General features: G+C 37.3%; 1 long non-coding RNA gene across 3 annotated transcripts in view; it reads left to right on the forward strand.

Annotated features, from left to right (window-relative positions):
* LOC103105067 (uncharacterized) overlaps window positions 1–20,919 on the forward strand; it is a 110,547-nt gene extending 89,628 nt beyond the window's left edge. For 2 of the 3 annotated variants that reach the window (XR_008911180.1, XR_008911182.1), the window contains 2 exons: window positions 3,003–4,137; window positions 8,561–20,919. This is a non-coding gene — a long non-coding RNA (uncharacterized LOC103105067). The remainder of the gene's footprint in view (window positions 1–3,002; window positions 4,138–8,560) is intronic. The other variant, XR_008911181.1, reaches the window with a different exon arrangement.
* Window positions 20,920–21,648: the final 729 nt, after the last annotated feature.

Here is a 21,648-nt window from a genome sequence, read left to right on the forward strand (position 1 = left end):
TAAAATTGGCACTAGAGCAAGATATATCAGTGATTGGGGAATGTCAAGTATCCAGACATCTGCTAAAAGTCTAAAGTCAAAATAGAGCATCTGATAAATTCTTGGCCCTGCTAATGATTTAGAAGATAGAAGAAGCATGAAGGGAAATCTTAACACTCTCATTCATTATGTCTAATAAGGAAGAACTAGTTGCTATGAGAGTGATTTGAATTGAGCGACAGTGTGGACTGTGTGTTTTTGTTATTCTCTTGCGCACAATAGTGAAGAATGGTGAAGATGGGCATAATCAAGGAAATACTTTGTACTTTATAAATACTTCTTTGATAAAAGTCAGAGTTGATAACTATGATCTCATGTTCAAAAATCAGAGAGGAGAATTTGGCAGAAGAGGTATGTGAGATTCTTAAAATAAAATTTGAATTATTTATTAATAAATAACTGTGGTGATGAAGAAAAAAGGGGAAGTGTGTATTGAAACCAAAAAAACAAAAACAAAAACAACCGAGAACTCACTGAAAAGAGTTATAAGGAGAGGTAAAAAAAAAAAAAATATATATATATATATATATATATATATAAGACTTCAGAAGCTTGAATTCTTCTACTAGCTTCTTACCACCTAAAGGGAGGGCAATATGTAGGAATAAAATGATTTTCAAGAATCAATTAGTTGATCAATAAATATTTATTAAGTGCCTATGTGTGTAATGATGATACAAAAAGAGGCAAAAGACAATCTCTATCCTCAAGGAGCTTGCAATCTAGTGGTGTAGACAAAAAGTAAGCAAACAGATTCAAAGCAAATTATATATAGGACACATACAAAATAATTAGCAGAGAGAAGACAAAGGAATTCAGTAGAGTACAGAAGGATTCCTGTGAAGGGTGAGATTTAAGTTGGGATGTAATGGAAGCCAGGGAGGTCAACATACATAACAGTCATAGAAGAGCTTTCCAGGCATGGGGGATATCTAGAGAGAACACTTGTAGCTGAGTGATGGCAGGTCTCCTTTGCAGAATAGCCAGGAGGAAGCCAGTGACACTGAATCAAAGTATATGTTTTGTGGAGTAAGGTGTAAGAAGATTGGAAAGTAAAGAGTCATGTCTAGGTTATGAAGGGCTTTGAATGCTAGACAGAACATTTTATCTCTTCTCTTGGAAGCAACTGGAGCTACTGGAGTTTATTTGAGTAGTAGGATTACATAGTCAGACATTCGTTTTAGGAAAATCACTTTGATGATTGAGTGAATTGGAGTGGGGAGAGACCTGAGGCAGACAGACCTACAAAAGAGGCTATTGCAATAATTCAGGTATAAGGTGATGAGGGTCTGTGCTAGAATGCTGGCAATGTCAGACAAAAGAAGGGGGACTATTTTAAATATATCACCAAGGGGAAATCAATAGATCTTGGCAACAGCTAAGATATGAAGAGTAAGGGATAGCAAATGATCCAAGATAACTCCTAGATTGTGAGCCTGAGGAAGGGATGTGTGTGTGTGTTTGTGTGTGTGTGTGTGTGCAGGTTTAAGGAGAAAGTTAAGTTCCATTTTGTACATACTGAATTTTTTTTAAACCTGTACCATCCACCTTAGAAGAGTGGTAAGGGCTAGGCAATAGGGTTAAGTGACTTGCCCAGGGTCACACAGCTAGGATGTGTCTGAGGCCATATTTTAACACAGGACCTCCCATCTCTCTCCTGGCTCTCAGTCCACTGAGCTACCCAGCTGCCTCCTGTATATTGAATTTAAGATGACTTCTGGACATCCAATTTGAGATGAAGCACAGGGAGTGGTTAGAATAGAAGCTTTTCATCACTGACATCTTCAGTGATAAATAAGATTAATCTGATCCTCAATCTATTGTCCTAGCTCAAAGGAAACAAGAATATAGAACTTGTTGCATCTAATCTTCCAGTCAAATATGAACACAAATATAGCCCCTTGGAAGTCTGGCCAAGGCAACTAAATGCTCAAGAAACCATAAAATCTTAACCTTTAGGATCTGGGCAGTGGAGAATCTTTGGAACCTTTGTGATGTACACTGTCACAAGGGAATCTAAGACTGTTCTTTACTACCAATACTAAACCAGTACAGTATAACAGCCTATAATCAGCAGATAGTGTCCCAATGGTTAGCACAGTGCCTGGCACATGGTACACTTAATAAATGTTTATTGACTGACTGGTTAGCCAATTCCAGGTGTTAGATCTCCCATTAAAAATCCTATGTGTAATTACCTCCCATTTAAGTATTATTTCTCACAAGTGAGTTCTCCAGATGTCAAAATTCCTTAATCCTCCATACTACTCCATATGCTGCACCAGACTGTGATCGCCTCTCCCCCTTGCTTGCTATACTTCCAACAGAAGGAAGATCATGAATAAAAAACGGAGACAATAAAAAACAGTCATGGAAGAATTGTATTATACAACTAATGCTTAGAATGAGGGAAAACTGCTAAAGATATTGGATCTTTAATTCCTTTCCTTTCCCTTTTTAAAGTTTGGAATAAGAACAGCGAAGTAATGATAGGACCCCATCTTGTGACAGAAGATAGAATATTATTGGAAGTCAAATCAATAATCATTTATTGAGCACCAATGCAAATACTGTGCTGAGAGTAAGGGTTATGAAGAAGGGCCAAAATTAATCTCTGTTTTCCAGAAGCTTCCTGTCTAATGAGGGAAACAATATGCAAACAACTCGGTAAAAACAAGATAAAATAGGGAAACTCCAAGGGGAAACTGGAAAGACTCTCAGAGGGAAGGTATCAAGGAGAACTTGGAAAAGCTTGTTTTCAAAAATGGGACTTTGTTGGAGACTTGAATGAAGCCAAGGATACCAGAAGAAGGTAGAAAGGAGAGAGTTTCAAGCATAGGAGTTAGTGAAGGAAATGATCCAATCCTAGGACAAGTACAAAAGTCTAATATTCTTAGAATCTGGTGTTTCCTTTGGCTAAAGTCAAGTTGCTCATATGACTGATGCAGTTTTTCATTCACCAGGAGAAGATCCAAAGGAAGAAGATCCAGGAGCAGTCTTACAAGAAGCAGTCCAAGAGTCAGAGTACCAGGTCCAAGTTGTAGCTCCAACTCTCAGTTCCTGTTCCAGATCCACCAACCCAAAAATTCAGGAAGAAGACTTCTTGCACAGGAAGTTCATCATCTTTTATGGTCATTTTTTATGTGACTTCCTGTCCCTTACTCCACTTTAAGGAGACCAAGTGCAGTATTTAAATTTGCTTAGCACTGCCCAGGGAGTGGTTAGTCACTTCTGGAGTTGTCACCCACTTTAGTAAGTGGCTTGCAGACCTCCCCTACTTAGTGTTAAGTGGGGGTGTCTATGCTTTTGGTTGATTAAATTTAAAAGTAGGCAAGGTGAGAGTCAATCCTATCTTTTCAGCACTATATATACATGCTTAGGCACTGTAAAATTTAAAATTAAATCTTAAAAGTAAAAATATTAAATTTTAGGAGGTTTATTAAGTGATCATTAGAAATAAAGAAATAAAGAGGATACAAAATAAAAAAACACAAGCCCATGGCTGATTAGCCATTTCAAAATTCCCACACTTAGTTTACCTCCACCACCATATTCGCTGCATCATGTCAAAAAAAAGCTGAGCAGGACTGCCCACTGAATGTTTATTCCCTGTCTACAGGAAGTACATAATAACAAGAAATCAGTGGGATCCCAGGAAATGTAGTTCAGTTCTTTTTTAGGGTAACAAATTTTCAATTATACAGCATGTATCTATGGATATGTGGTACTTTTGTTTCTGTCTTTGACTATATACATACATATATATGTTACAGTTGCGGTAGTTGCCTCTCGGTAACCGAGGATGACGATTGTCTTTGTGCGTTTTTGTGCACAAAGACACTTGTGCATGAAGATTTAAGTGGAAAAGTTGATGCACAGAGACAGTCCCACTCTCTCGGCGTTGGAAGCCTGGGCCCATTGGCACGAAAAGTCGTTACACCTGGAGACTTCCTCAGCTGCATAGGATGGCCGTGTTGTCTTTTGTGCTCCAACACGCCCTAAGCACTCCACAGTGCTTTGCTGCGTCGCCATCTCAGCCGTTGAACCTTCTTATTGGTTTCTTCCGTCTGTTCTGCCGAAGTAGTCTTCACATGCTGGGTGAGCAAAGCCCTGGTTCACCAAGGGTTAATGACCCGATGGCTACCCTCACAAGGTTTAGCCAGCCTGTCGAAGCCGTTGCCCAGGGTGTGGCCGCTGCCGCATACTAGCAGCTACTAGGAGCCACAAGTGAGAGCTGGGTGTTAGGTGAGGGTCAGAGGCTGGAGAGCTGCCCTAGGAGGGCACGACAAGCCCTCCATACCAAAGAATATGACTCCTCCCTGAGCACCCCATACACCCCATACATATATACATATATGTATATGTATACTTATTATTATTATTATTATTATTACTTAGTAATGGTTTTGCAATGTCAAAAGGTATACAAAGTTTAGTGACTTGCCTAACATAATAGTCTTCAAATTTGTTTTTTTATTCATTTATCTTTTTCTTATTTTATAGAATAGATTAATTTCCCATAAGTAGTCCAACTGTTAGCAGTTTCGACTGTTGTCATTTTTTGTAAGTCTGTTGGATGTGTTATAAGGGGATTTTAAGGAAAAGGGGGTAAAGTTTAGGAAAGGGAACACATACAAGTAAATAAATAAATTTATTAACAAAGGGAAGGGAATGGTAGGGAAGGATGGACCATCTGACTATTTCCCACTCAGATTCTTAACCCAATAAAGTTTTTACACTAATATTAATCTAACTAAACTAAACTAATCTACAAGTTAAATAAAGGATAAAGTCCAAACAGAGAGCCCAGATTCTCACATTTTTCCAGAGTCCTTGGTGGGTCAGACTGAAGAATTTAGTTGTAGGTCCTTAAAAGATCCAGGAAGTAGAGGAATCCTTACCCAAATCACTCTGTCCACCAGAATGAATGGGGAAGTCACACTCAATCTTTTCTTGGTGATAATTCAAGGCAGGCAGTTTAAGAGATGGTTGATTCAGAGAGTCTCTCAGATTCACAGCTTCTGTGTTGAATCCAGCTTCAGAGACAGATAATTGAAAAGCTATCCAACAACTTAGAATCTTCATCCAGCCAGCTCTTAAAATCTAGGCTTGAGGGCTGTCAATCAATCTTTGCAACTTCTTTGCAACTTCCCTTGCTACAGATGTGAGGCAAAACTTTTGAATTGCTTTAATTTTCATTTTAACTAATTATAAGTGATATTTATCATTCTTTCAAATAATTGTTTATGACTTGTATTTCTTCTTCTAAAAACTGTTTGGTAGTACAGTTTGATGACTTTTCTATTAGGACATAATGACTCTTGCTCTTAGATATATCCTATATATTTTGAATGCCAATATTTTAAAAATAAAGGAAAAATGGGGGAGAAAGCCCTGGAATCATAGGATCAGAGAGAAAGGACGCTGTAAAGTTTCTGGTCCAACCTCATTATTTTACAAAGGAGGAAACATAGATCCAGAAAGGTGAAATGAACTGTCAAGTTATTAAAAAGGTAAAAGAAGTAGAATCAATTGTTATCCAAACTTCCTAACTCTAATTCAATGTTCTTTCCAATATATCACATTGCCTCTGAGGCCATTCCACAACACATTATAAAGTAGTTGACTTCAGAGAATTTAAGAAGAAAATAGTCATCAGTAAGAAGCATTATCAATTCATTCAGTTAGTCAACTTGTCTCATTTCCATTTTTTCCCCATGGGAATTCTATACTGTCATATCAAGTAAATGTCTTATAAATAGAATGATTTGATTTGTACAAAACATGTAGAAATTTATTTATAATTTACTTGTGGATGAAATGGAGAGCTGTAGTTGTATGAGCATATAATTAGATTTACTGAAATAATGTTTGTGTTCATATTAATATAATTATTCCCTCCAGTGATGTAGATCATAATGCATTCCTGCTTCTCCATTCAATATGTTCTTTCATAAGTTTGCCATAGTGGTTCCATCAAATACGTTGGAGGCATTCCTCTAGTTCTGATTTGAGAACACCACACCAGCACATAAGCTATCCATCAATTATGCCCTGTTCTTGCTATATCACCTAACCATATTATTTTCTCATCATACATATCTCCCTTATTCTAGAATTTCCTCATAATCCCTTTTTGTAAGGCATTACAACTTACTTATGCTCAAAATGTACTATTCTCACTGGGTCATTCAGACAGGCAAGAAACATTGAATACCTTTGTGTACGGCACTCTGATAAATGCAGGGATACAAATAAAGATAAAATGCACTTCCTGCTCTGAAGGATTTCAGAGTCTAATGACCATTGGTAAGGTCATCTTCCACTCTTTATATTTCCCAATTCACAGTCATAAAACAACAATATAATACTCTATAGTCAAAAAGTGTACAAAAACAATTAAAACCTCAGACTATCTGGGTTCAAACTGTAGGGTGAAGTTTGTAACCAAAATAATTTTGTGTAGAAAGCAAAAGAGAACTAGTTAACTCAGGAGAAATAATTAAACTGCTTTCCTACATCCATAATTAGTTGAGAACATTTAATCTTAGAGTTGGAAGGGTCTTAAGAAATCATTTTTTCCAACAAGTGCCAGAACAAGAATTTAATTTAAAACATATCAGAGAAATTATCATGCCATCTTTGTTTGAGACCTGTACTGAAGGGTACCCCACTAGGCGATCCATTTTACCTGTAGATAGTTTTAACTGCTCAGAAGTTTTTGCTTACAACAATCCTAATTTTTTTATTTAATCCCTTTACCATCTCTTCTAAATTCTACTCTCTGAGGCACTGAAGTTTTATATTTTTGCTTCTATTTCCTTTTCCATATAATGAATCTTTATACTAGTCATTATGATATAAGTTTTGATAATAACATAGGAGGATGAAATAATACCCTTTATTATTTACTGTATATGCTTTTGTAAAGAGTATCAAATTAAGGAACTAAACATATCTCAGACCAATTGTTTCACTCAAAATAATCTTTTTCCATCTGAATTTAATGTGTGTAGATCTCTTTTTTAAACAATTTAAAGAACAATACACAGAAAGCACAACCTAGTGCTCTGTTTAGGAAGATGAATAATGTCCCTCAAAGTGATAAAACCCCTTTTGACAATTCAGAATTGCCTAAAACCAAAAAATCTCAGTGTTACAGATAATCATACAGATTTATACCTGCACTCACTTTGCAATAAAGAGTAAACAATCCTTTCATATTTAAAGAATGACTGTCCATTCCTTAGACACATGCAATCATCAGGAGAATAAAGTAATGCCATGCATAAGAAATTATATCCTTTGCATTGAAGAAACCATCACTAATGACAGCAAAGGACAAAATAGACATTTTGTCTTTCCTTAAAGATATTTTCTAAGACTAAGGAGTTGAGATTTAAGAAACATAAGACTGATACACTTATCTTTAACTGACATTTCCATCATTATCGTTCTTATCATATCATTGTTATCATAGTTATCAGTCACAGTCAGAAACAGCAGCAGTAACTTCACACCCACTTTTATGAACTTTTATCAACAGTTTATTAAATAAAATTTCCAGTGCTTTTATTCACCTCCCTGCCCTGTTCTTGGTTTCTGTACTTCCAAACCATGTCCCTCCTCTCCATACCTTTATCTTCCCTCAACCGTTTAGGGTCCCCTTCTTTCTTTTCTTCTGTTATTAAAATGCAAGTTTTTTTGTGAGCATATCTTTGTATTTGTCTTTCTTTTTGTTTCTATTGTATTTCCAGAATTTAGTACAGTTTTTGGAACATATTAAGCACTTAAATCCATCCTTCTCTCCTCTCCCCTTATGCTTTCCTTTTCCCTCCCTCTTTTCCCTCTCTTCTGTTTTGGTCCTTCTCTCCCTCTTTCCCTTCTTGCTCTTGTGTTTCCTTTTATTTCCTCTATTTATTTTCTCTCTCTTATCTTTCCTCCTTTCCTCCTTCCCTCCTTTTCTCCCTTCCTCTCTCAATTCCTTCATTCCTTTGTGCCTTTATCCCTTCATACCTTTGTTCCTTCTTTCCTTCCTTCCCCCTCTTTCTTTTTCTAAGAGAATTACAGAGCTATTGGGCATATTACTTGCCTCCCAGGAGCTTAGTTTGGGGTTTTTGTTTCTTATTCATTAAAATTTGATGTAATATAATTGATGTATGATATGATTACATTTCTTTAACAGTGTTTATTCTGTTTTACCCCTTTGTTTATTAAGCCTTTGATGATCAGCACTTTTAATTTTGTAATGGGACTGAGTCTGGTGCCATGTTTTTTCCCCCATGGACTGCATATTTGAGCAATCTTTGGGATTGTGAGAGTATATGTGTCTGGAAAATATTTTTCCAGGTTCCTATATATGACAATGAACAGATTTCACTTGGTGCAGTAAAGTTAAAGATTGAAGGGACAGAGAGAAATTAAGTCATGTCATAACTATGGGCACAATCTTTGCTGAAAAATTAGGGAAGAACTGTAAGTAGTTTTTTTTGTTTGTTTGTTTGTTTTTGTACCTGCACAGATATGTAAGGATGAGCTGTCCCCTGCTATTTGCAACAGAGACTCTTCTGGAAAAGTGGACAGCGGTCCTGTGGAAATAATAAATTAGAAGAATGGAGAACCAGATAAGTAGCAGTTGCCATTTTGGCAAAATTTGAACTACAGAGTAAAACTGCAGCTTTCAGTTGGTGTTAACAGTAATTATGATATTTAAAGAGTTCGCATTTTTCCTTGCTATAACATGAATCAGTGGGTTTGTACCGATCATGTCAGTTTCTATTTCTTTCACTTTAGTGTTAGATCGGCTAGAACAAAGCTCGACCCTGGGTAGAGGAGGAATGAGTATGGTGGCTGGTTCTGAGATGTATGGTTATTACTTGTATTTTATTGCCTAATTATTTAATTTAGTTAAACTACTTCCTAATAAAATGACTCTTTCGTATAATCGAAAGCTGGAAAAAGAAGGCAAGGATATAATCAAGTTGAAGAAAAGGACTGCAAAGTGTGTTTAGATAAGAAAGAGGTGGTAGAATAGTATCAATAGGATGTTAGGTTGATTAGAGACACCCCTATCCACGGCCTCATTTTTAAGACTACAAGATAATCCTCATCATATTCCATATTTCAGTCTTTGTGACTACAACTGAAATCTTTCATATTTCCATGGGTTGTCTCTGTCTGAATAAGATGAACTTCCCAAGATAATCTTATCCTTCTAATCTCATTGGTGTACTGGATAACTATACTGATTGACATAATCATGCATTCCCCTCTGATTCATTAGAGGACTGGAAAGCACAGTACCAAACTCCTCCTACTGCTTTCCTTTATAGAGAGCAGAAACACATTTTCCACTGCTTCTATTCTGTATCTGCTGCTTAGACCATGAGCTTTTTGAGGGCACGGTTTGTCTTTTTATTTACTTTTTCCTTAGTGCTTAGCATATGGTCAGGTGCATAAAATAGGTGCTGCTTAAATTATTTATTGGATTATTAGATTGGATTATCTGTCCTGTTAAATTGAGAGCTACTTGAGGACAGAGACTGCTTAAATTTTGTTTGTCTCTAGCATTCAGCATTAAAGCAAACTTACAGTGTTTTTCTTTTAGTAATTACTTAATGTATCCCTTTTTCATTCACTTAGTTTGAAAATGTCATAAATGACATTTCAGAAGATACTTTGTGAGATTCACCTATACCAAAGAGTAACTCTGAGAAGAATGTCTGGAGAACAAGGATTTAGAACAGATTTCAATTGCTTTATGCATTGGTACCATTATACTATACTTGACAATAATTGGATGTTAGTTTCTAACTTTCCAACAAAATGAGTATGGTTCAGTGTCAGATAATGGTAGGCCACAGCATTTATTAAGCATTTATTGAATACAAAATAGATTCTGAAGAAGTAAGTTCATGATACTGTAAAAGGATATAGAATAACACTAATCTTACTAAATTTTTTCTTCTGTTTGAGGGTAAATATAACAACCTTTGGTAAGACAAAGGTACTTGTTTAGCAACCTCAAAAAAGTTCAAAATTAAAAATAAGCAAACAACATAGTATATAAAATACTGATGAGAAAGGAAGGAGTGTTGAGTTGAATTTAATTTTAAAAAAGGAAGGCTTGGAAAGGGTAAGTATTAAAGGGGATGATCATAGATCTCCCCTCTCCCCCAAGTATTCATTCCATAGAAGAAGAACATTAAGGGCTAGGCAATTGGGCTTGTGTTTTGCCCAGAATTTCATAGCTAAGACATTTCTGAGGTCAGATTTGAACCAAGGACCTTCATTTTCTCCAGGTCTTGCTCTTTATCCTTTGAGCCATCTAGCTGCCCCTTGTGATCATAGATCACAGAAGATGAAAGTTTGTCAAAGCTGGAAGAAAATTAAAGTTCATCTTAATATAGCTATCATTTTACAAATGGCTAAATTGAGTCATATCTACTTATCAAGAACTAAATAAATGCTTACTGAGTTGATCTAGAGATATGAAGAGAGACATTGTGTTATAGGCAGCCATAGAATCAGAAAGTCTTGTCTTCAAGTCCTTTAAAAAAATTATTTATTGGGGGTAGCTGGGTGGCTCAGTGGATTGAGAGCCAGGCCTAGAGACAGGAGGTCCTAGGTTCAAATTTGGTCTCAGACACTTCCCAGCTGTGTGACCCTGGGCAAGTCACTTGACCCCCATTGCCTAGCCCTTACCACTCTTCTGTCTTGGAGCCAATACACAGTAGTGACTCCAAGACGGAAGGTAAGGGTTTATTTAAAAAAAATATTTAATTAATTTTGAATATTTTTCTATGGTTACATGATTTGTGTTCTTTCCTTCCCCTCTTTTCTCCCCTCTCCCGTAGCCAATGAGCCATTCCACTGGATTTTACATGTATTATTGATTGAGACCTATTTCCACATTATTAATATTTATAATAGAGCGATGTAAGAGAGGAATTGGACTCAACCTGTCAAAAAGAAAAGAGAAGCAGATTTTGCATGCTGAAGGACCAGCTGGAACAGGGGAAGGGCAGGAAGGAGAGAGAATTCTGAAGAAAGGAAGAGGAAGTAAGAGAATCTGGACAACTGGAGAGGGGACTTCTTTCTGGGAAGCCTAACAGAAAGGAGGATCTGAGTGGATCTCTGAACCAGAACTCTCCTCCTGTGACCCTTGACCCAATTTCCAGAGAAACAAGGTAAGTGAACAGGACTTCAACTGGAAGCTGTTCACTATAAGAAGAATTTCTCTGAATCCCCTGAAAGTCTTGGAACTTATAATAGCCAAGGCATCTAGAAAAGTGAAGACATCTTCATAACTGACCCCAGGGGGTCAGGCAAGCAAACCCTGATCTCACCAGACTTTGGGAAGAAGGGGTTCACTTACTTTAAGGACCTCCCATTCCCTCTTTCCTGTTACCTTTATTCTTCAATTCAATTGCCTTACCCCTTTATTTGTTTTCTTAGAATAAACAGCTATTCTTAAGAGCAAGAGACTGGCTTCATAGTATCTAAGAAAGGAAGGAGACTTTGGGAGATTGGGGGGGGGGGGAGAGAGGTTACATTTCTCTCCTCAGAAAGAAACTGTTGTTACCATAATAATAAGTCTGCGGGAACAGAAGTTTGTGATCTTGATGGCAGTCAGAGTAGGGTTTGCCAGGGAGAAGAGAGAGGGAAATCAATTCATCCCCTTTCTCTTTATACTTGATTCCATTCCACCTCTACCTCACTCTGGTACTGACCCAACAGGGGACACACTCCATTCTTGACCTGCCATTATATTACAGTGATCATTTAGAGTCTTTATCCCCAATCAAATCCCCATCAAATCATGTGATCAAGGAAATATTTTTCTTTTGTGTTTCTGCTCCCACAGTTCTTTCTCTGGATGCAGATAGCGTTCTTTCTCATAAGTCCCTCAGAATTGTCCTGGATTATTGCATTGCTGCTAGTAGAGAAGTACATTACATTCAATTGTACCACAGTGTATCAGTCTCTATGTACAATGTTCTACTGGTTCTGCTCCTCTCACTCTGCATCAATTCCTGGAGGTTGTTCCAGTTCCCATGGAATTCCTCCAGTTCATTATTCCTTTGAGCACAATAATATTCCATCACCAACGTATACCACAATTTGTTCAGCCATTCCCCAATTGAAGGGCATCCCCTCATTTTCCAATTTTTTGCCACCACAAAGACAATGTCTATAAATATTTTTGTACAATTATTTCTCCTTTTATATCTCTTTGGGGTACAGACCCAGCAATTGTATGGCTGGATCAAAAGGCAGGGAGTCATTTAAAGCCCTTTGGGCATAGTTCCAAATTGCCTTCCAGAATGGTTGCATCAATTCACAACTCCACTAACAGTGCATCCTTGTCCCAATTTTGCCACATCCCCTCCAGCATTCATTACTTTCCTTTGCTGTCATGTTAGTCAACCTGCTAACTGTGAGGTGGTACCTCAGAGTTGTTTTGATTGGCATGTCTCTGATTATAAGAGATTTAGAGCACTTTTTCATGTGCTTATTGATAGTTTTGATTTCTTTATCTGAAAACTGCCTATTCATGTCCCTTGTCCATTTATCAATTGGGGAATAGTCAAGCCTTGTCATAGCTGTTATCATGGACAAATCACTCAACCTCTCAGTGATCTAGGGGAATTTTTATACATTGCAGATGAGTTGCAAATCTATATTGTTACTGTGAGCTTCCACACGGAGAGTCAATCCACTACATGAATGAAATCACAGGTACAGACCAACAGACAGAGAGAATGACTGACACAGAAAAAGGGAGGAAAAAAAAGAGATATGATGATTTTCTTAAATTAAATTACATACAAGGGAGATTATCCATATGGGTCTAGATATGTTCACATCACAATCAGGAACTTGGAGATATTTGGCCAGGCTATCACCTCAAGGTGGGTGAGCCTAGAGGAACATAATGAGGATGAAGTTGGGGGCAAGGGATGGCATCCTACAAGTTAGGGACATTAAATATTTCTTTCTTACCCTCTTCTCTTTGCTTGTAATTTGATTATATAGATCTTTATATGGGTTGCATAATGGTTAGGAGGACAAAATGACATAATACTAACCAGAAAAGAAAGGTGAGAAACTGAACATTTAAAGTTTTGTTTCCTTGAAATGTACTGGTTTCAATTCAAAGAGTTTGCATTCATTTACTCCAAAAAGTGATTTCTTTCCTTCTTTTCCCTTCACACTGTCTTTTTTTTTAAAGAAAAAAGGTTTACTATACTTCAAATAACTCTTTCAAAATAACATGCACTGAAGTGAAAGAAAACCAGGCCTAAAGGGAAAGAAGAAGCCTCACTTCTTATGGAACAAGGAACTATTACTAAAGAGAGGGAAGGTTTTGCTTCCTGTGAAGAAAGGGCAGGGAAAACTTTTGAAGCCAATGACAAGTCTCTTTTTAAATCCCCTAAAAGGTCATACAATAATTGAGTACTAGTGTTTTTTTTTTTAAATCAACTTCTCCTAAGTGAACCAGTAAAAGTTAAACACTTAAATTAACTGAGCTGAACATAGACTTAAGATCCCTAAGGCAGAAAACGACTTTTGCTTTGCTTCTCCAAACTTTTCCTTTCCCTAGTGACTGCAAACATATGCCCCAAAGTCATCACAGTCTGAAAGTACAGACTATGTGCAATATTAGAAATGGTGCCAAAGTTCGGCTTTCTCATCCCAGAGATGCTGCTTCTCAACAGCTTTGTTTGGTGAACATTAATCCATGGGGATGGGGAAGGCCCCTCAAATTCTCAAGTCTCAACTCCTCCCAGAGGCCTTCCTTGACTAATTAGAAGTCAAGCCAATAAGTATTTATTGAGAACATGCAATATGCCATGGGGGATACAAGAGAAGCCCAAGACATGGTTCCTGCCTTCAAGGAGCTGACTGACTCTTTGGGGAATGCAAGACTTACACAGATGAAACAATTTGAGAGCAGCAAAAGACAGTATATAAAATACTAAATCATATGGAACAGATGGAGTTCAGGGAAAGCATCAACATGGGCATTAGTGGTTAGGGAACAATTTAGGGAGATGGGGACTTGAAAAATTAGCAAGATTTATAGAAAGAGGTGGAACACAGGGGGGAACATTTGGGGCAAGGAAAAAAAGTGAGCAAACTATCGTGGTTATCTCTTCATTCATCCCACCCCCTCTGAACATATAACTCTCATGCTCCATTCACAAATGATTCACTTATCTCAAGGAACTAAATCATTGCCCAGAACAAAGGAACTATAGTTGAACAAGTCCAGGCTCTGGAAAGATAGGGGAGATCAGGAAAGAGGAAATTGGTATAAACAGTGTTTGAGAACCAACGAGTTTTTTAGAAGTTCATGTGATCAATTACAAAGTTTCCTTTAACTGAAAGAAATATGAGGCATTGATCTGGCAAGTAAATATCTTTTTATTGAAAATGAAGGGAACGGGATTAACAAATTAGGAAAGAGAGAAAAGAGAAGTATAAAATAAATCAGGAAGCCAAATTACAAAAATGCTGAATTGTAAGGGATTATGAAAATGATCCAAACTCCTGCCCCCAGAGAGTGTCCCACTTATGATGTGCCTCCTTCTTTATATTCATACAGCTTCCTTTCTGCTATAGGTTATTGAATCATCTCTTACCTGTAATATTAAAATAGCCTTCTTCTTGGTTACCCTGCCTCAAATCTCTCTCCATTCCAATCCATTTGCCAATCAGCTACCAAAATGATTTCCCTAAAGCATAGTTCTAAGCATATCATTCCCCTAAATTCCTGTGGCTCCCTATTACTATCATGATCAATACCTCTGTTTTTCTTTTAAAGCTCTTTATAACCTGTCACCTTTCTGCCTTTCTAGATTTCTCACACTTAACTTCCCTATTAATGCTCTGATAGCATTGTCCTATTTGCTATTTGTCATATACACTATGTTCCATTTCTTAAATTTGTGCCTTTTTTGCTGGCTATCACTTGTGTCTGGTTCCCCTCCTATTTTCAAGATTTAGTGCCACTCCTGCCTCCTATAGGAGGTTTTTCTTACTCTCCTCCATCCACTCCTTTTCCCCATTGCTAGTACCTACTTGCAGATATTCCCTTTCATGTAATACTTATATGTATATGCATGTGTACACATATATCCACATATGTATTGAGTTTCTACATATATGTATATACACATGCATATGTATACAGATATGTCTGTATACCTATAAATATATAGAGAGAAATATGAGACAGACAGACAGACAGACAGAGAGTTTTGTTCATTCATTTTATTTCTGTCTGACTATGAGCCTATCACCCCATTTGGAGTTTTCTTGGCTAAAATATGGAAGTGGTTTGCCATTTCCTTCTCCAGCTCATTTTACAGATGAGAGAAGTGAGGCAAAAGGGGCTAAGTAAATTGTCCAGAATCACACAGATAGTAAGTGTTGAGGCCATATTTGAACTGAAGAAGATGATTCCAGTTGTGTCACTCTAACCACTGCCATCTAACTGTCCCTATGTATGCAGGTGTATTTGTTATACACACACAAACAATATATAATATATCACCACACGTAAATATATACATATGTATATGTATGTATATATAAGAACATGCTACAAACTATGAGTGTATATATGCATATATGCACCCACATATAGTTGGAACAATATAGAATCTATCTATAAAACAACATGCTGGAATGAGCCTCTTGAGGGCAGGAGCCAGGTTTTGCCTTTCTTCATGTATTCTATCTATCTCAACATGGCTCACGGTTCAGAAAGAGGCAATAATAAACATATCTGGCATCTCCTCCCCCTCCCCTTCTTCTTTAATTACTGCCAGAAGTTGGAGTCAAAGGCTTGACGCTGCTCTTAGAGAAAGGGAATAGCTAGGAATAACCATCTGTTCCTTTAAATATTTTTAGTGTAGTGTAGGGGAAATAACTTAAAGGTTCAAGCTTAACTCCTGATCACTTTTTCTTTATAGGTAAAGGGAAACACTATGCTTTAGATCCAAGGCTTGACCTTCCTCTCACATATCAGTTACACAATGAATACACATAGCAAATAAATCCATTTATCCAAGTTGTTTTCAATATAAAAATCAGAGGAGGTATATGTATGAGGATATATATCAGACAATACTCAGAGGAAATAGTTCTCCCTTAGAAAGAGAAATAATCCAGCTCAACCAAGAGTCTCTGATCTTAGACAAAGAGGAAACCTCTTTGAAGTCTCCAGTATAGCAAACTGAGGATATGGATGTGACATAGATTTCCAGCTCTTTTCATATTGGTTTCTTTACAGTCTGTTTGCTCTTCAGAGGGCTAAAGAGAGGTTGATATCCATCTCTCTAAAAACTGGAAGCCAGAGGCAGCCAAGAGCCTGGATCTCACACCAGTACAGGACGTTGGTCTTCACCAGCGAGGACAGATTCTCATGCCAGAGGACTCTGGAGCTCAGGTCACATTATTTCCCTGGGCCAGAACTCTTTTGAGTTCTTTGTAAATATTAGCTGGAACAAGACTAAAACCTGTTTCAGTACTTTATAAACAAAAACCTCGGTGCTTTGAGACTTGAGCGACTTTCCTCAACAACTTTTAGCATTGTTGAAATGGAAATAAAACAAATGCACATTAAGCACATAGAGTAGACATGCCATTATACGGAACATCACCTGGGAGGATACTTCAATGACAACACGAGTAACTACATATAGGACATGGCACATGCACATTCTGAAAGTGTATGCCTGCCCATGGTACACAGGAATCAATCAAATGCATCAAGATTGGCTATGTGGTTAGGCAAAGCTAGTGAGCTGCACTAATAACACTACCAATAGGCTTAGATATAAATATAACTGTATATGCAAAGCAGTTAACTGACATTGCTACAGAATGAACATAACATAAAACAACAAAATGAATACAACAGCAAAACAAAGAACAAATGCACTCAAACGTGTAGTAATTCACATTTAGAGCCCTAAACACATGCAATTATAAGCAAGGCACATTTCACATGGGCAAATTCTGGTTTTGTTACCTAAAAACATGTGTAGCTACATCTTTAGGGTTTCCTCTAATAGCACAGCAGCTCAGGGACCCGTCTAATAGGCCTAGTTCTCTTGTCATTGACTAATCTCTTTGCTCCTAAACTTGAACTAGTTGTTCCTATAGGCTGATTGTCAAGAGTATTATAGACTTGTTTGCCTAAACCTGAGCTATCAGCCATGCCAGCTTTTCAGTCAGTATGTGGTCTGTGAATTAAATCGATATCCAAGGAGTCTCCATAACAGTTGTGGGCAAGACATTGCCTCTGGGTTCAATTCCTTTGCCCTGTAATAATATAAAGCATTTTCTTCATCAGGTCCTTTACCTTTATCACTTATATCCAAGTCAGAAAGTCTTTGTACAGATGGTAGACCATCTCCTTTCCTCAGCCTTTGTAAAGGTGAGTATATATCAGTTCTTTCTACCTACTTGTTAGGGATCCAACTATTCTTCTATGAGCAATAAGTGGTTACAGTAAATAATTTTAATAGGATTTCCTATATTCTCTGGGAGTATTTTGAAAACATGCAAGTGCCCCAGTGTCTCAATAACTTTATATGGGTGAGTTTTCCATTGTTCAGCTAACTTGTGAGTCCTTTATTTCTTGCAGGATGCTTTTAGAATTTTAAAAGGGATCAGAATTAATTCCAATTAGTGCTGATGTTCTAGTGAGTGTTGGAGAGTTTCAGAGCCACAGTGTCCACTATTTTGTTGACAAATAAATTCCTTGGGAAATTTCACACTTACATGGATGTATCTCAGGTATGGGTTATACTTATTACTCAAACCACCAAGTCCAAGCTCTAGTACAGTCTAAACTTATTTAACTAAAATACCTGTCATAAAAAATGGGAACTTCTTGATAACTTCAGATCTACTGTCCAGGACAGCATTGCAGTCCACATTCTCAATGTTTACTATCACCTCCATAGGAGTCCTTCGAGTTCAGGTAGAATAGAAACATAAGTAAATAATGATATTATCAGCGTCTTTGGGGCCCAGAATAACCTCTTTATTTGGCTCCACTCCAGTTTCCCAATGCTGGTTCAGAAGATTTTAATTCCCTCATGACCAATGCTAGATTCTCTTTGCCAGTACATCAAATGAGAGTATGGTGATCTAGTTTACAACTATAATAAAAGATGGACTTGTTTCTCCAGTGATTCCCTGATAGAAAAATTCTCATGTCTGGCTTTTCTGCCTTCCCTTAGTACTCTGTCTTTTCAAGGTGAATAGGATGGTACACTACTCCATCTCTTATCTGATTGTCTCACTTTCTATGACTGCAACTCTACCAGTTGGTTCTATTGTCCTGCTATATTCCCGTAGCCCACACTCAAGGAGTCCTCAAGTGTGCTAAGGCTGAATCCTGGGGATTTTATTGATCTATGAAGCTCAGGAGTATTTAACCTTGGCCACTCTTTCTGTGTCTGCATAGATATGATGATATCAGATGTATGAGAGTCATATACTAAGACCCATAACTGTAATTTTACCTGAATTGTCAGCATCCACAGGGTCAGCTATTTGTATCAGTCTCTGCACACACTTCTCAATCTTAAGAAAGGATTCAAAAGTCTTTCTCCTTTGTACTGCATAGTATTATAAACAAAATTAGCATAGTGATCTTTTTATCTGCCTCCTCAAACAGTTTGTATACATTCATGCCAGGTAACATCTGTCCTTGCCTGTATGAGGTGGCTTCAGCTATTTCCCTTATGCTATCTTTTAGTCGCATCATTTAGGCTGGTTTAGGGACCTTCAGTTCTCCCAGGTGCACTCTTACCTGTTTAATCCAAAGCTTTCAGGATTATTCTTCAGGGGAACATGGTTCATTATCAAGTAAAAATGCCAACTATTAACCTAAGATATCTATACATCATAGAGGGCATAACCTCACTCTTATGCATACATGAAGTGGAATTCCTAGATTGAAGAATGACATTCTCTCTCTCTGTAGGAAGGTCTCCTTTGGTTAGAAGGACCCCCACATCTTTAAGCAATTCCTTATCTTCAAAGGCTGAAGAAGTCCAAAATTTCCAGTAATCACTCTCTACTGTCAACTCCTTAATGATATCTCTAAGATCAAAATTCTCAGGCAGAATTAGAAAAAGTTCATAAATTGCCTGACCTACCTTAACATCAGTTCTGTCTGTACTGTGGTGCCAGATTTCTATTAACAAACAATTGTTAATGCAATGAGCAAATATTTAGTATCATTTCAACAAAGGTCTATTGGATTAATATTGTAAGAATTTAAATTTAGGTTTTATGCTAAATACGAGAATTCTAAAATAATATTGTGGTCAAAAATATTATAGCTTAAGGCAAAATGACTTTTATTTTAAAAAAAATTTAACCCTTAACCTCTGCTTTAGAATCATTCAATATTAGGTATTGATTCTAAGGCAGAAGAATGGTAAGCGCTAAGTAATGGGGGTTAAGTGACTTGCCCAGGGTCACACAGCTGGGAAATAATCTGTGGCCAGACTTGAACCCAGGACCTTCCATCTCTGGACCTGGCTTTCAATCCACTGAGCTACCCAGCTGTCCCCTCAAAATGATTTTTAGCTGCTTTATTTACAAAAAGTGGAAAGAGTGAATGAAAGTGGGATAAAGAGACAGAAAGTACTGCCTAGCTATAAATACCCGAAGTTTAATACTAATGTCTCCAGACCTCAAATGCGAATCTCACTGGAATCCAAAGTCCTAATTAGGAAGCTGAAATCCTAAGAGCCAGGAGAAGCTGAAGAATCTGCCAAGAACCTTCAGTGCACATGAGACTAAGACTGCCAAGAATCTCACCAGAACTCACACTGAAGGGAGTGTCTCACCAAAGCACCAACAAGCAGAGAGGGTCTCCTCACTGAAGAACGAAGGAAGGAACCACTCCACTCACCATTGCAAGCCCATGTTTATAATTGAAAATCTGTTACCCTAAAGGGGAACTACATTTCCTGAGAGCACACTGACTTCCTGTCATTATGTACTTCCTGTGGACAGGGAATAAATATCCAGGGGGAAGCCCTGCTCTTCCTCTTTGGCAAGATGCAGCAATCATGGTGGTGTGGTAAGTTGGGGATTTTGAAATGGCTAATCAGCTATGGGCACATGGTTTTTATTTTGTATCCTCTTTATTCCTTGATGTCTAATAATCATTTAGTAAACCTCCTAAAATATAATATTTTCATTATTTAGATCTAATTTTAATTTTTATAATGCAGGATCTGGAGAAAGAGTCTCCTCCTCCAGTCTGGCTCCCCTACACAGAGAGCACATCACTGAATCCTTGAGCTGGCCTTTTTATAGCAGTTTTCTTAAAGTCACTTCCTGTTGCTCCCCCACTTTACAGGAACCAATCACAGACATTCAATTTGCATTTGCCTAGTACTGCCCAAGGGGCGAGGCAGTGGCCTCTGGGGTTATCACCCACTCTAGCAAATGACTTGTGAACTCCTATACTTCGTGACTGGTAAGGTATTAAGTAGGAGTATTTAAGTTTTTGATTCATTAACTTAAAAGTTGCTGATTGATTGGCAAGTATGTTGGGGTACTACAGAGGCCTACCTCTTCCTGTGATGAAGAAGTGGTGAGGGAGGAGTTGAGGTCACTTCCTACATGCCTGTTTTCCAATTGGAAACCTTTTACAGTAAAGATATTCAAGGAGTCAACCTCTATTTACTCTTCTCTTCTGCCCAAACAATCTCTCTCCCCTCACCTAGTCTAGCTGCTTTGTATCTCTCTCTCTCTCTCTCTCTCTCTCTCTCTCTCTCTCTCTCTCTCTCTCTCTCTCTCTCTCTCTCTCTCTCTCTCTCTCTCTCTCTCTCTCTCTCTCTTCTTCTGATTCCCACTATCTGTTTGAACTGTGGAGGGAGGCCACTAGCTAATAAGGAATCTTGAGCAATTAATTAATAAATTAATATTTTAAAATAAAATAATAACATAGCCTTTTAGTGATTTTATTCAATTCAAGTGGTGATCATAAAGCTGGTAATTTGAATTCTTCCCTTTTTTGACTTTTTCTTTGACATTTCACACCAAAATTTCAGGTTCAAGAATGCAACATTTTTTTTTTTCTGATGCACTCATCTTTAAGGTAGAAATTTTATGTTTCTAGTTCTTGGGAGCCTGAGATTCATTAAGTAATAACTTTGGGTAAGATACTCAGGTTCAATATGTCTTTTGTATATCTATTTCTTGTAAGCAAGCTTTGTGTGTTTTTGTGTTTGTGTTTGTGTTTATCAGTAATGTTTTCTTTTTGGTCAGAGAGGAAATAGGAAGTAAAGGTATAATCAGCAAAGGAAAAGTAAAAAAAATTAAAATAATACTATAAACTTAATTTTAAGAATATAGTAGCAAGAAAGAGATAACCTTCAGTTTTTTAATCCTCATTTCCTTTTAAAAAACAAACTGAGATGTGGATAGGCTATTTAGATGAACTATAAGGACCCTTTGGAGCAAAAAGATTAAAAATTCTTAGAAGAAAGGGATTCTTGGAGGCTACAACTCAGGAAAAACAGTTTTTGGATTGCACATGCAACACTATTCCATGAGGAA

This window comes from Monodelphis domestica, chromosome 4 (assembly GCF_027887165.1).
Source record: "Monodelphis domestica isolate mMonDom1 chromosome 4, mMonDom1.pri, whole genome shotgun sequence".
NCBI classification, from domain to species: domain Eukaryota; kingdom Metazoa; phylum Chordata; class Mammalia; order Didelphimorphia; family Didelphidae; genus Monodelphis; species Monodelphis domestica.